The 15,760-nt window shown below is 40.0% G+C and overlaps 1 protein-coding gene and 1 pseudogene across 6 annotated transcripts in view; both read left to right on the top strand.

The window, feature by feature from the left end:
* Positions 1 to 15,760, top strand: part of KIF2A (kinesin family member 2A) — an 84,119-nt gene that overhangs the window by 22,331 nt on the left and 46,028 nt on the right. The gene's annotated exons all lie outside the window — the stretch shown is intronic.
* Positions 5,501 to 7,645, top strand: LOC103222116 (CREB-regulated transcription coactivator 2-like; annotated as a pseudogene).

The raw sequence follows: 15,760 nt of genomic DNA, 5'->3' as shown, positions 1-15,760 counted from the left end.
GCATAAGAGACAATGATATGTATATGTAGCTGTGAAAAGTTCACAGAATAGCACAGCTGTATTAGTATGGAATTCCCTTTTGGGTAAACAAAAATTTAAGCCAGGGCACAATTAGATAGCATCGCTCAGTGTATTCAGGAGAACACCTGGGAAAGAGTTCTTCAGAATTTTGAACTATTGGCAACATGTTGCTTCAACAACACCACTGTAAAAGTCTTTGGTATTCTAAATAGTAAATCTTTTATTCTTTAACACATGAGTAAAGATACATTTAGTATAGTCTGTTACCGAAAGGAATGTAGATATGAAGAACAACCTTTTAATTGAGACTTACAGATTTTGAGATTTAGTTAACATTTTTTTTAACATTGTTACTATTTCAGCTAGAATCATAATCATATTACATCGTGATTTTAGAATTTTGGTTTTTTTGTTCTCTTTACAAGTGGTTTTGGATGATGTTTTAACCCTGCCTTTCCCCAGCCCCAAATATGCTGAATAACATCAGGAAACTACAGTGATTTAATACTTTTTTTTTTTTTTTTTTTTTGAAACGGAGTTTTGCTCTTGTTGCCCAGCCTGGAGTGCAATGGCCTGATCTCGGCTCACTGCAACATCTGCCTCCGGGATTCAAGCGATTCTCCTGCCTCAGCCTCCCTAGTAGCTGGGATTACAGGCATGTACCACCACGCCTGTAATTTTGTATTTTTAGTAGAGACGGGGTTTCTCCATTTGGTCAGGCTGATCTCAAACTCCCGATCTCAGGTGATCCGCCCACCTCAGCCTCCTAAAGTGCTGTGATTACAGGCGTGAGCCACTGTGCCTGGCATGATTTAATACTTTTTGATGCTATCATAGCTCTTTTATGACATTTTTCTTATTATTCTTATGCAAATTCTGAATGAAACTTTTCTAAAAAGCTGCACAATGGGCCCTTCTAAATAATAATGCTACCTTAATTGTTAGTGTGCAGCTCAACAGATCCGAAGTTTCCCCATCACCCCATAGGAACTGAGCACTATTGAGTTTTTACATCCCTTTTCAAAACAATAGTTGAGGTAAGAATTTGAAAATTCATAGTTTGTTTTCAATATGAATAAAGTTTGTCCCATTTTTAAGTTGTATTTTCTTAATGAAAATCTTAGCTATATCATTTCCTTTTTCCTCTCCTTGTGTCAGACTTTCAGGTTTGTGTTTAATGTCTAAGAAAAGAAATACTAAAACTTTTGGTTTAGTTAAAAAACTAACATCTTAAGAGTGATAAACCAAACAGAAAAGTCTCTATGTTTGGAGAAGTCACATTCCCCAGAGATTTACTAAACAGCAACAGCACTGTTACCAGTGTCAGCTGAGACATTATTTATGTCCTTCTCTAATGGCTTCTTGTTCCACTAAAGCTATTGAAGAAGGTGTAATGCTACATAGTCCTCGTGAAGGATTCTTTTCCTCACTGCTTAGATTAGCTAACACAACCTGAATATCAGAATTTGAGACTTCGACTTCTGCTGGATCTGCTGCTGATCTGCTGTGTGACCTCCAACAAATCAAATTTCTTTCTGTCCTCATTTACTGGTCAGTGGCACCTAGGAATAAATTGACATTTACTGTTAGATTATAAATAATAACTGCTTTGAGGTAGTTGGCAAAACCAAGATATAATGTGTGACTATTAGTGTAGTTAACATTACTATGAATATTACTGTGTAGTAACTTCCACTTTCTAAATAATGCTTTTTTGTAGCATCCTTGTCATTTTAGTCTATTTTAAAGCAACATTTGACAATCTTTGTTTTCCCAGCTTTTCTCCATTTTGCGGTTATGGTAAGATTATAATATAAATGTATTAAAGAGGGGAATTATTTTCATGTTCTTAAAGGAACATCCTTTTAGAATTCTTTTAATAAGCTGAAGAAAGGAATTGTATCTGTTTTAAAAGACCAATGTTAAACCTCTTTAGACAATGAAAGCTTATTAACATGTTTTTCTATGATTTAACTTGGAAAAATGGCAGTACAATTTTTGAATTTGCATTCTATGGTGGTAGTTGTTTTAATAACTAAATATACAATTGATTGGAACCACTATTTTATGTATCTAATTATCATTTAAGAAAAATGGGGCCGGGCACAGTACAGTGGCTCATGCCTGTAGACCTAGCACTTTGGGAGGCCAAGGATAGCAGATCACTTGAGCCCAGGAGTTTGAGACCAGCCTGGACAACATGGCAAAAACCGGCCTGTACAAAAAGTATAAAAATTAGCCAGGTGTAGTGGCAGGCACCTCTGGTTCCAGCTACTCGGAAGGCTGACGGGGGAGGATCACTTGAGGATCACTTGAGGCAGAGGTTTCAGTGAACTAAGGTTGCACCATTGAATTCTAGCCTAGGCAAGAGTGAGACCCTGTCTCAAAAAAGAAAGAAAGATGGAAAACCTGTTATTTAAGACAGGTTTTAATCAATCACCTGATATGAAGTGGCAAAGGTTTTACCGTCAGTGTGTTCTAAGATAATTTATCTGGTGCGGAATGACTTGGAAGAAAGTATTTCCTTAAAGTGTCTGTTTACCAACCACTTTGAATAAGCTTATTTATTGTACTCTTCTTCTGGAAACAACATTGTTCTGCCAGACACTTGGTCTGAATGTGTGATTTTACAATTCAGAGTAATATTTCTTTGTTCTTCTGAGAATGGATATTTATGCATGTTTTCCTCTTAGTTGCTGCTTGAGAGGTACAGGAGATAATTAGTTTTATTAGCATATTTTAAAAAGTCTATTAAAAATGCTTTTAAATTATTTGGTGGTATTCTGATTAAAAATGGAAGGGGTTGCTAGAGGTTTTATCAAGAATAGATACACTATATATTTTAATTTATTGGCATGTAAACTAGATTTTCCTATTAATTTTCTTTACATGGCTGTATTCGTGTGAATCACCAGTGACTACTTTTTAAAAATATGTGTAAAAATGTTTAAATTATATTTTTTGTAGTAATATTTTATAAAGCATTGATTTGTTATATTTTTAATTTATCATACTTTAAACAAAACAGATTTAAACAACTTCAAAGGGTTTGGAAATAGCCATTATAAACAATCTTATAACTGAAGTTTTATTTTTGCTAATAATTTAAGTTGTTGTTCTTATACATATTTAGGTTTTGAAATTTTTATAAAGGTCTAGGCAGGGTGCGGTGGCTCATGCCTGTAATCCCAGCACTTTGGGAGGCCAAGGCAGGCAGATCACCTGAGGTCGGGAGTTCGAGACTAGCCTGACCAACATGGAGAAACCACATCTCTACTAAAATTACAAAAGTAGCTATGTGTGGTGGCGCATGCCTGTAATCCCAGCACTTTGGGAGGCCAAGGCAGGCGGATCACCTGAGGTCGGGAGTTCGAGACCAGCCTGACCAACATGGAGAAACCACATCTCTACTAAAATTACAAAAGTAGCTATGCGTGGTGGCGCATGCCTGTAATCCCAGCTCCTTGGGAGACTGAAGCAGGAGAATCGCTTGAACCGGTGAGGCAGAGGCTGCGGTGAGCCGAGATCACGCCATTGCACTCCAGCCTGGGCAGCAAGAGCAAGACTGTCTAAAAAGAAAAAAAATTCTTTTTATGGGATTGCAGGCATGGTGGCATATGCCTGTAATCCCAGCTACTTGGGAGGCTGAGGCAGGATAATTGCTTGTTGAACTTGGGAGGCAGAGGTTCTGGTGAGTTGAGATCGTCCACTGTACGCCAGCCTAGGTGACAGAGCGAGACTCCGTCTCAAGAAAAAAAAACAAATTGTAAAGGTCTTAATATCTTAAAAGTATGAAGAGAAATTTTCATAGAAACATCTAAAGGGGAACTGATAAAAATAATGTTCACTTTGGGGGAAGACTTGGCATATGTATGGTCATATATCACAATCCTATGATTAGGGTAGTTAGAAATAGAAAAAAAAAATAGAGTTTGTAATCCTAAGTATGTCAGAAACAACTGCAACCTTTTAAAAAACTGCTTGGATCTGAAAAGAATTGATTGTTGCTTTTTTGTATTTTTCCTAACGTTCTACTATATCCTCTTAATAAAATACATTTTGTTAGATTTTTAATATTCTGACTTTTAAATACTTGTAATGAAATTTTATTAGTATTCTTGGCTGACTTATTTTGGCTCTTGTCTCCTCCATTTGCAACCAAATTATACTTTATATGCTAGACAAGGTTTATGCCAGCCTAATTGGTTGCTGGCATTTCTTAGCCTCACAGCTGCTGTGAACTCAGCTGTGAACTAGAAAACATATAATAGGATCCTGTATTCAGAGACCAAAAGGCAATTGTCAACATGTAAAACTTGTTTTTGACAGCTCAATGAATATATGAGCTTTTATGACAAATAGCACTAATACCAGATCTTAAGTAGCTATCTTAAAGATTAGAAAGTCTTGAAATATGAATTCCATGTGTTTATTTTTATTCACTGAAGCAAAGATGGCTTAAATTTGCATGTATGTTCTGTTCAGTCATTTGTGGCTTTTTTCTTTTTAAAAATCATGTGTCTTGATATTTACCAACAGATATTAAAAAGTTGAGATCTGAACTGTTTTCCCTTTAATTTCACCATCACAAAAAGTTGAGCCTTAAATGAGGTAAAAAATATTTCTTAAAATGAGCTGAACATAAAATGTCTTTGATTAAAGATTATATTTCAAAATATTTATTATGTTTCATTTAGCAGATTTTATTTTTATAAATTTTTGACATCTAAGTTTGGGGTGAACATTACTTTTATATTAAGTTGAACCATATGAGATTGTCATTTTTTTAGGTCAAATGGTTGAAGGTAGACTAAATGGGAAAAAATGGCAGTCATATCAACATGAACTCCCTAACCACATTCAGAAATGTAACTAACCACTATTAGTTACCTTTGTATAAGTAAAATATCATCATGTGTGATCAATAAACAATGAGATTAACAGATCAGGTTTATATATAGTAAAATCTTTTCTTCCATTATAATTGCTTTTTGCCCATTCCCACTGTTTTCTTCAGCATTTTCTTAAATATTTAGATACTCAGCAATAAACAAAACAAAGGCTAAACAAACATATGAGAGGCTATAGAAATACATTGAGGACAAGCAAACTGTGTTAGTAAATGGCTGGTACTGAATATGATAAAAGCATCATCCTGTACCTACATTTTGTATCACTTTGATAACTTGGCATGATTTTTTATGTCTACTGTGATTCTAACAGTCTATCGATTATATTTGGAATGTAGCTCCAAACTTTTCTTGCACACTCTTTTATTTAAAATGCCAATTGAGTTTTGTCACATACAAATATAAATCTTTCCTTACAGAAATATTGGCCAGAAAAATCTTGCATTGTGAGAAAAGTACATTTTAGGAGGTTTTGGTGTTAAAAACCAAGAGGTGTTCTATTGGGAAAATAATGATTGGGGAGCTATTCTGCAGGGTTTGCCTGTACTTTCCAAAACTCTTCGTGAAGCTGAGGCGGCAGTGGCTTCGGCTGGAGTAGGATGCTGGGAGGTGTTGAGGGAGGAACAGTGGCTTGTACTGTGAGGGTGTCAGGAAGGAACAGGGGAGGAAGATGGTGACATCGGGGGCAGGGGCAAATGAGCCTTGTTCAGCCACAGCGTTGGCTTTCAGTCTGTGCAAGTTTAGTGAGATCATGCTGCAAGAAGCAGTGTCAGGCTGAGGACGCAGCGGACCTCAAGGAGATGATAATGGACATCGGCTCCACCCAGTTACACACCCAAAAACTGCACCTGCCGTAAACAAGGAGCTCCTGGTATGGTGGTTCTCTGCCAATACCCTACCACACTGACAGCTCTCCCTATAGTCCTGCCTACTTATCTCCTCCCCAAGTGTCCAGCTGGTTAAGGACTATCCCTGGGACAATTTCCCTGCAGAGAAGGGGTACCTGTTTTGCCCAGCATCTGCATTTAACAGGACAAGCTCTGACTCTGCCCTTCACACAAGTGTGGTGAACCCCAGTTCCCAGGATACTTATTGAGGCCCCACATCTCCCAGCATCCTGCCCACCCAACATTTCTGGGTGGTAAAATGGACTCCAAAGTACCTGCTATTGAAGAGAAGTTCTCCTAGGTGACAAGCATTTGCTGAAGCCATGGGATACTTAGACGCTGTCATCACCTTCCTCTTGACCCTGGTCTTAATGAAGTCCCTGGAATTAATATCTTTCCATCTCCTGGCCAGCTTGTCAATGTGCCTGTCCTCCCACCTGCCACGAATACTGGATATGGGAGGAGGTCCCTACCTGACCTCACCAATTTGCACTTTCCGCCAGCACTGCCCACCCCCCTGGACCCTGAGGAGACAGCCTACCTTAGTCTGAATAGGGGCGACAGTACCTCCAATTTGACTCACATCATGACTCACCTGGGCATTAGTGAGGGCCTGGGCCTGGTCTTGGGCCCAGGTCATGATGCAGCAGGACTTTGTTGACCTCTTAGCCACCCATCCCTGCGGTCCTCCCTAAGCAATCCCGATCTCCAGGCTTCCCTGAGCAGTCTTCAGATCCATCTTCAGGGCTCCCACAGCCACCCCTCACTACCTCCCTCCTCCCTGGCCCACCATGCCCTGCCTACTACCTTCCTGGGCCACCCCTCACTAAGTACCCTGGCCCTCCCACTCCTCCCTCTCTTCATCCTCCTCTTCCTCCCCCTCTCCCTCTTCCTCTTCCTCCTCCTCCTCTCGTCCTCCACTTTACTCTTCATCTGCCCCTAACTTACTCAACCTCTACTCCTGGGCCTCCCCCCGACCACTGCCTTGTACCCCTCAGCCCCCTAAGTTTGCCTGTGGGTCCAGCTGATGCCAGAAGGTCCCAACAGCAGCGGCCTAAACAGTTTTTGCCAATGTCACCCACCCTGTCTTCCGACACTCAGGGTGTCCCCCTGGAGACCAGTAGTCTGCACATCCAGCCACATACCTCAAAGTCTCTGCAGCAGCCAGACCTGCCCTCTCAGGCCTGCTCAGTGCAGGTGGGCAGCCCCTGGGCAGGCAATTGCATTATGGAATACTACCCACCTCGGCCCCCTGGGGTTGGGCAAGTCTTCACTGGCCAATGAGTGACTTCAGCCTGGGGAACTGGAGCAGTTCAGCATGGAGAGCCCATAAACCAGCCTGGTGATGGATCCCCCTGGCTTTTCCAAAGGGCCTGGATTTTTAGAAGGTGAGGGGCCCGTGGCCGGCCCTCAGGATCCCCACACCCTCAACCACCAGAACTTGACCCCCCACTGCTGCTGCTGTGGCTCAAGTCTTAACATCATCCTCATAGGAGACTCCTCCCCAGGTTTCTCTAAGGAGATTGCAGCAACCCTGGCTGCTGTGGCTGGCTTTGAGGTGTCAGTAGCAGGGTTGGAGTTGGGGCTAGGGCTAGAAGATGAACTGTGCATGGAGCTACTGGGCCTGGAAGGGCTATACATGCTGAGTGACCCAGTGCCCTGCTACCCAATCCTGCTCTGGAGTATTCATCACCATCCCTCTTCTTGGCCCTGTCCCCCATTACTGTCCGTTTCCTCTCTTACCCCAGCTAGTGGAGACTCCACTCTGCCCCCCAGATCCTCTCTGTAGCATGAACGAAGGATCCCAAGAATGAGAAAAAGCACGGAGTTTGTTCAGGTGGCCCTTGAATTCTGTACACGGGTGGGCCTGGAGGAGCTCAAAGGAGGGCCACAAGCACTTGCAACTTTGAACCAATTGCCTGGAGGTCAAAGCCTGTTGGAAAGCTGGGGATATAGAGGGGAACCTGGGAGGCAGGCCTTGTCCGGATTCCTAGGGGTGAGCATTGCCAGCCCCTCCTCATCACCTTTTCCCTCTCAATGGAGGAGAGTGCCACAGTGGGTATTATTTTTAATTAAATATATTTTAATAAAAAATCAAAAAAATTCTTTGCAAGTGTTTTGTTTTACTTCTAACATGACAGTTTCTATACTAATTTATCTTTACAACTAGATTGAATTAAAATGGAAAACTTTTAAATATGTCTCTGGATTTTAAGTTTTAAAAAGCCATAGAGTTTTTGAAACTATAAGTTATCTTTTATATGGTAGTACTGATTTTATGTAACAATGTAAACTTAGAATTTTCAAATCTGACCTCATTTGCTGTGAATATGACTTATGACTTGAAGATGGATTGAGACTTCTGGTCAAAATAGTACACTAAAGTTCATGTATTGGCATCCTTCTGTCCCAAACACATAAGAAGAAACCAAAAAGGCATAGCTGAGCTCAAAAACAAGATCATGGATTAGTAATGGAACAGGAATTCTAAGAGATGGGTGAGGCTGAAGCAGGCATGGATGTCAAAAGTGATTCCTGTAGGATGATGCGGGAGAAAGAGACTTTAAAAAAGGAAAGTCAGAGTCAGTTCCATTGTTTGAAGACAAGGACTTGTGTGGCTCCTCTTAAAAATGCTGGTTTTTAAACGGGGCTGATTTGCTCCTAGAGCTAGATTTATAAGAAATTTTCCGTCAAGGAAGGCAGCCCAGTACAGTTATGGTAGAAATACAGGGGTATTCAGCCACTGTGCACTGGGTAAGTCATGCAAATTATTGTGGCTCTGTCTGTCCTGATTGGTCAGTTATCTCACCTTTAGAAATCATTAACAGGATACCTAGAAAACTCCCATGTGTGGAATTTGAGAATATTTCTAAATAACTCATGAGACAAAAAATCATGAAAATTAGAAAAATAGGTGGAACTGAACAATAACGAAAATACTACATGTAAAAACTTGTAAAATGCTGCTAAAGCAGTTCCGGGAAAGAAATGTGTAGCTTTAGCTGCTTATAAAGAAAAAACAAAGAATAAGGATGGTGAATGACTTAAGCATTCATCTTAAGAATTTAAGGGGAAGAAACAGTAAAATATGCCCAAAGTAAGTTGAAAGAAAGAAGTAATAATAGCAGAAATTAAGTACATAATAACCTAATAAAAAAGGCTCAACAAAGCCAGGATTATTCTTGGAAAAGACAAATGAACAAATCCCAAGTGAGATTAAGAGAAAAAAGTTTACCAAAATATTAGGAATGAAAATGTTGACATCATATCAGATGCCAGAGGCATTAAACAGATACTATGAGCTTGATGCCAAAAATACGAAAACTTTATCTAAAACTCCTAGAAAAATATAATTATGAAAACAATAAAAAATTAATAATTCTATAATTATTAAGGAAATTGGATCTTATAATAACGCGAAGCAAGATGGTTTAACGAGTGCCTACCAAATACAACTATTCTAGAGTACGGAAAGGGAAAACTCTGCCATAGAAAATCATTTTATAAGATTAGCATAACCAGCCGGGCGCGGTGGCTCATGCCTGCAATCCCAGCACATTGGGAGGCTGAGGCGGGCGGATCACCTGAGGCCAACGTGGTGAAACCCCGTCTATACTAAAAATACAAAAGTTAGCAAGGTGTGGTGGCACATGCCTGTACTCCCAGCTATTCAAGAGGCTGAGGCAGGAGAATGACTTGAGTCCGGGAGGCAGAGGTTGCAGTGAGCTGAGATCACACCGTCGCACTCCAGCCTGGGCGACAGAACAAGACTGTCTCAGAAAAAAAAAAAAAAAAGGTATAACCATGATACCAAAATCGAATAAGATTGTTATGAGAGGCTGGCAGCAGTGGCTCACACCTGTAGTCCCAGCACTTTGGGAGGCTGATGCAGGGGGATTGCTTGAGACCAGAAGTTCAAGACCAGCCTGGTTAACATAGCGAGACCCTGTCTCTACAAAAAAATTAGCTAGGCATGGTAGTGCATGCCTGTAATCCTTGCTATTTGGCAGGCTGAAGCAGGAGGAGCACAGGCTGTAGTGAGCCATGATCACACCACCATACTTCAGTCTGGGCACAGAGTGAGACGCTGAACTCTTAAAAAAAGTAGCTTTGAGAAAGGAAAATTGCTGGCCACTATCAGTCTTAATTAATGATATAAAAATCCAGAACAAAACAGACAATGCAATTCCAATCAGAATCCCAACAGGTAGTGTTTCGTGATTATTGGTTTATATGATTTTTGGAACTTCACAAGCTGATTCTAAAATTTATACAGACATGCAAAAGGACAAGAAGATCAAAGAGACTCTTAAAGAACAATAAGGCAGGAGGACTTATTCTATATGGCAAGACTTAATAATAAGCAAAGCTATAATACTAAGTATAATTTTAGTTCAGGGATAAAGAAATAAACTCATGCATGTATGCTTGAACTATGACACAGGTATTATTGCTGATAAGTAGAGGGGAAAGGGGATTTTCAGGAAATGGTCCTGGAAAGGAAATTGTGTTATACAAAAAATATCAAAATGCCAGTGGATTAAGGTCCCAAATATGAAAGGTTTTGTAAAATTGTATTTATTTATTTGAGTCAGAGTCTCGCTCTGTCACCCAGACTCGAGTGTAGAGGCATGATCTTGGCTCACTTCAACTTCTGCCTCCCGGGCTCAAGCAATTCTCCTGTCTCAGCCTCCCAAGTATCTGGAATTACAGACACCCACCACCACACCTGGCTAATTTTTTGTATTTTTAGTAGAGTTAGGGTTTTACCATGTTGGCCAGTCTGGTCTCAAACTCCTGATCTCAAGTGATCTGCCCACCTCAGCCGCCTAAGGTGCTAGGATTACAGGCCTGAGCCACCACACCTGGCTTGTAAAACTTTAAAAGGTAAGAGGCTGTTTTACGGATCTCAATCTTAGGAAAAATTTCATAATGTACAAAAAACAAAAAAAACCCATAATGGAAAAACAAATATTTGACTACATTAAAATCAAGAACTTAAATGCATCAAAAGGCACCATAAAGAACATGAAAAGATAAGCCAGAACTTTGTAGAAAATATTTGTTATACATACAACAAAAGATTAATACCAAGAATTTATATAGAATTCCTGTAGAGAAGTAGCCAAAAGAAAAAGGCCCCAACACTCAAGTCAGTACTCAGAAGGCCTGAATGGCTAACAAGCACAAAAATAGGCAAAACCTCATTAAATCAGAGAAATTAGAACCATATTTGATACATTAAATCTGACTAATATTAAGTGTTTTCATGAATGTCGAGTAATTGCTAGGGGGATTGCAAATCATTATAGATACTGTGTGTTAGTTCCATATTTCATTGCTGTAAAGTAGGTAATTTATAAAGAAAAGAGGTTTAATTGGCTTGTGGGTCTGCAGGCTTTGCAGGAAGCATGATGCTGGCATCTGCTCAGCCTCTGGGAAGGCCTCATGAAGGCTAAGGGGGAACAGGAGCCAGAGAGGGAGATGCCACACACTTTAAACAGCCAGAGAACAGAACTCACTGTCGTGAGGACAGCACTCATCACCAAGGGGATGGTACTAAACCTTCATGAGAAATCCACCCCAGTGATCTAGTCACCTCCACCATCCAGTCATCTCCACTGGGCCCCACCTCCAATATAGGGATTACAGTTCCACATGAGATTTAGGCAAACTATCACACAGCTACTATAGATAGGAAACATCATGGCACTGAAGAGAAAAGTTTTATATATGTGGACTCAGTTATTCTGTATTTCTTCTCTTATATATTCTAGAGAAATTATTGCACATTTGTACCAGTACACATATGTAAGAATGTCCATAGCATCATTGTTCCTAAATGCAGAAGCATAAAAACAACTCAAATGTCCGATAGTAGAATAGATAAAATATATATTCATGCAATTAAATACTATATTGTAGTGAAAATAAGTTATATACCTTTTATATATGACATAAATGAATCACAAAAAATAGTCTTGAGCAAAAAAAAAAAAAACCCCATAAGTCTTAAAGTAGTGTTAATCCATGCATATGCAATTTAAAGAGAAGTAAACTGTTTAGATTTGTGAGTGTATGTTACATTTAAAGGTAATAAAACTATAAAGAAAAGCCAAAGTATGATTATCTCAAATGTGAGTGTGTTACATTTAAAGGTGATAAAACTATAAAGAAAAGACAAAGTATGATTATCTCAAATGCCAGGGTAGTTACTTTTAGTACTTTTTTTTTTTTTTTTTTGAGACATAGTTTTGCTCTTATTGTCCGGGCTGGAGTGCAATGGTGGGATCTTGGCTCACTGCAACTTCTACGTCCCGGGTTCAAGCAGTTCTGCGTCAGCCTACTGAGTAGCTGGGATTACAGGCACACACCACCATGCCCAGCTAATTTTTTGTACTTTTAGTAGAGACGAGGTTTCACCATGTTGGCCAGGCTAGTCTCAAACTCCTGATCTCTGGTGACCCACCTACCTCAGCCTTCCAAAGTGCTAGGATTGCAGGCGTGAGCCACCATGCCTAGCAGTTGTTATCTTTCAGAGGGGAAATGTATGGGGTTTCAGAAGTGTTTTTTAACCTAGCTGGTGGTAGTTACACAGGTGTTTGCTCTATTATTTTTTGTTAATGTAGAAGTGTATGTGATATAATTCACAGTAAAGTAAATGGTGAATCAAAGAGAGTCAAAGGGCAATGAGTTAGTGAAGATGGAGTACAGGAGTTTTCTCAGGTGGATCAGAGAAATGGGATGGTATTTGGAAGGCCACATGGAAAGATTGTTGCATTTTCTAAGGAAAGATATTTCCAGTCCTGATTAGTCTTATTAACATCTATGCATGATCCCTATTAACAACTGAGACTTGAGCATCTCATTGTTCTCCCCCTAGTGCCATCATTCTCCCAGTCATCCAGGCTTAAAACTTTGTTATGTCTATATGTTGTCACCATATCATGATTTTGTCTTTGAAAATTTTTTCATGTATCTTCTTATTGTTTCTCTTATTACTTAACACCTTTGTTAACAAGTGTTTACTATTTGACTTTTGAAATCATTGGATGTCTTTGTTAAAAGAAAGAAAAAAATAAAAATTTTAAAAGAACAAATTGTAAATTTGTATTACAATTTAAAAAGAGGAAAAGAGGTACTTGAGTAGTTCAATGAAAAGCCATATATAAGACAATTAAAAAATATTTAAAGGCATATTGGGCAAAGTTGGTTTTTAAAAGGAAAATAACATTTTTTAGAGACGTCTTTTGGTGCAAATAAAAGCCCCATGCTGCATTGGTATTGTAGGTAGTGTAGATGGTTCTAGTTATCTGATTAATTGGCAAAAAGCAAATGCTTAAGACTTTGTTTATTCATTTCTTATTGCTGGAATTTAATATTCACTTCTTGTTGGATGAGTAAACTGGATTATGGTAGAGATAAGGCAACATAATTCTCAGTTCTGCCCTGCTCAACTTCTAGAGTTTAGTCTTAGATCAGATGCTTTTGACTCTGCAAACTTGTGATTTAAGGCTTTCTGGATTTGTGCACTGCTGGTTGAGGTCATAGAGTTTCCAATATTGAGAAGACTGCTGATACTGGATGTTATCTCCTTGATTTTTTTTTTTTTTCTTTTTTTTTTTTCCTTTTTTTTTGGAGACAGGATCTCACTCTTGCCCAAGCTGGAATGCAGTGGCACAATCATGGCTCACTGCAGCCTTGATCTCCTGGGCTGAAGCAGTCCTCCTACCTCAGCCTCCCAGGTAGCTATGGCTATAGGTGGACACCACCACGCCCTGTTGATTTTTACATTTTTTTCATAGAGTTGAGGTCTCGCTATGTTGCCAACCTGGTCTCAAACTCCTGGGCTCAAGCCATCCTCCTACTTCTGCCTCCCAAAGTGCTGGGATTACAGGTGTGAGCCACTGTGCCTGGCCTCCTTGATTTTCTTTATCCTCTCATTGCCAATCTCTTTAGGCTGTCTTTGGAAATTGAGGTCCATGTGAATTTGTGACCTGTATTCCTGGTATGTGTTTTGCTCCACTGGCCCACCTGTTTTTTGTACACCTAGTTATGGTACATTAAGTCACTCCTTGCCCAGAAGGGTGGGAATATCTTGGTAGATGCCCAACAATAAGAATGGTTGTGTTGGTCTTACCTTTTGGAATATGCACGTATTTTTCCCCCATTCTCATTATTGTGGTAATTCTACTGGTAATTGCATGGAGATCCACCCTGGTAACTCATTTCTTTTTTCTTTTTTTTTCCAACTAGATTTGATAGCTAGGTGTGTCATTTCTTTAACCTCAACCACAGCCTCTTCAGTTCCTTCATTTCCTCTTCATATTCTTCACAGTAGTCTGGCATTCAAATGCATCTTCCTTAGGCTGAAATACTTCCTTTCTGTTGATAAAACCATATCAATGTTTTATTAACTCTTTTACTTTCTCCAAAACCTTTGTTGCTATAATCATCTTGTCCCCACTAGTGGGTATTAGTATGTTGTGGGGCTGCCACAGGCGGTTGGGGAAAGGATGGCTGCCAGGTCTCAGCCTCACTATTCATGTTGTAGAGATGGTGATTGATGCAGAGCTTGATGCAGCAGTGGTAGGCTCCTCCCAGATTGTGATGGTGACTGGGCTGCTTATGGCTCTCTGGGGTTCACTCTTCATTTCCACCACCTATTAAACTCATCCTCTTTTTCATATGCTGTGGCAGCCATGCAGGTGCACTGCTTAAATGTCTCTCTAAGAAAGAATTCCAGTTTCAGGGAATGCAGTTAGCTGACAACCTGCAGTTGTTAGTACCTTCAGAGCCTTTGGGTTTGGGGTTGAGAACTTGAATTTCCTGGGAAATCCACAGCCAGTGATAGAGCATGGCATGGGTAATAGGACATATCCATTTTGGCTCAGTGCAGGACTCCTCTAATGGGCAGTCTTGCTCTGAAGCACCCTACAGGGTTGACCAAGACTTTGTTAGATCTGCATCAAGGTCTGAGAGTTTCTCTGCTCAGTCCTGCTTCATAGCCACTTCCTTCCTAGGTTTCAAATCTGTGTCATGGTCTGAAAGTTTTCAATTTTTTTTTTTTTTAATTTTAACCTTTTTTTTTTTTTTTTTTTTTTTGAAGCATAGTCTTGCTCTGTCACCCAGGCTGAAGGCAGTGGAGTGATCTTGGTTCACTGCAACCTCTACCTCCAGGGTTTAAGCCGTTCTCCTGCCTCAGCCTCCTGAGTAGCTGGGATTACAGGTGCCCACCACCACACCCAGATAATTTTTGTATTTTTAGTAGAGACTGGATTTCACCATGTTGGCCAGGCTGGTGTTGAACCCCTGACCTCAAGTGATCTGCTCACCTCAACCTCCCAAAGTGTTGGGATTACAGGCGTGAGCCACCTGGACCTGGCCTGGTCTGAAAGTGTTCTGTGCCCAGTCCTCTTTCCTCCCCACTTTTGTCTTGAGCAATAAATCTCTTGTACTTCCAACTCTCTCATCTGCTTCTCAGAGGACTCTAAATGACACATATCACTTCCACTGGTTGTTTACCTAATTTATCTCTAAAACTGAAGTAAGGATTATCTAATTTCCTTTTTTTAACTCCCTTTTGACTCCTCCCCGTATTTTTTTAGGTCATCAATTTCACCCACCCCTAGCACCTGCATCTCCTCTAATACCCATCTATATTAGTAAAAGGCAGCACTGTTTACTTAGTTGCATTTACATCTTTCACATTTAAGTTTGTGACCCATCTTTTGGGGAAGCAGGGGGAATGGAGTTGGTATTGTGTGAGATGGGAATCAGACAGTTTAAAAGGAGTGACTTTAGTAAGGCATGAATGAGGTCACAGGTAATGCGGGTCAGATCATGTGGGACTTTGTTATAAGTCATTAATCGGCCATTGAAAGGACTTTAGCTTCTACTCTGTGTGAGATGGGGGATGGGGAGTCATTGGAAGGTTTTGAG

Source organism: Chlorocebus sabaeus, chromosome 4 (genome assembly GCF_047675955.1).
Source record: "Chlorocebus sabaeus isolate Y175 chromosome 4, mChlSab1.0.hap1, whole genome shotgun sequence".
Taxonomy (NCBI): domain Eukaryota; kingdom Metazoa; phylum Chordata; class Mammalia; order Primates; family Cercopithecidae; genus Chlorocebus; species Chlorocebus sabaeus.
Note: the sequence above shows the minus strand (reverse complement) of the source record. Positions and strands in the feature narration are given on the sequence as shown.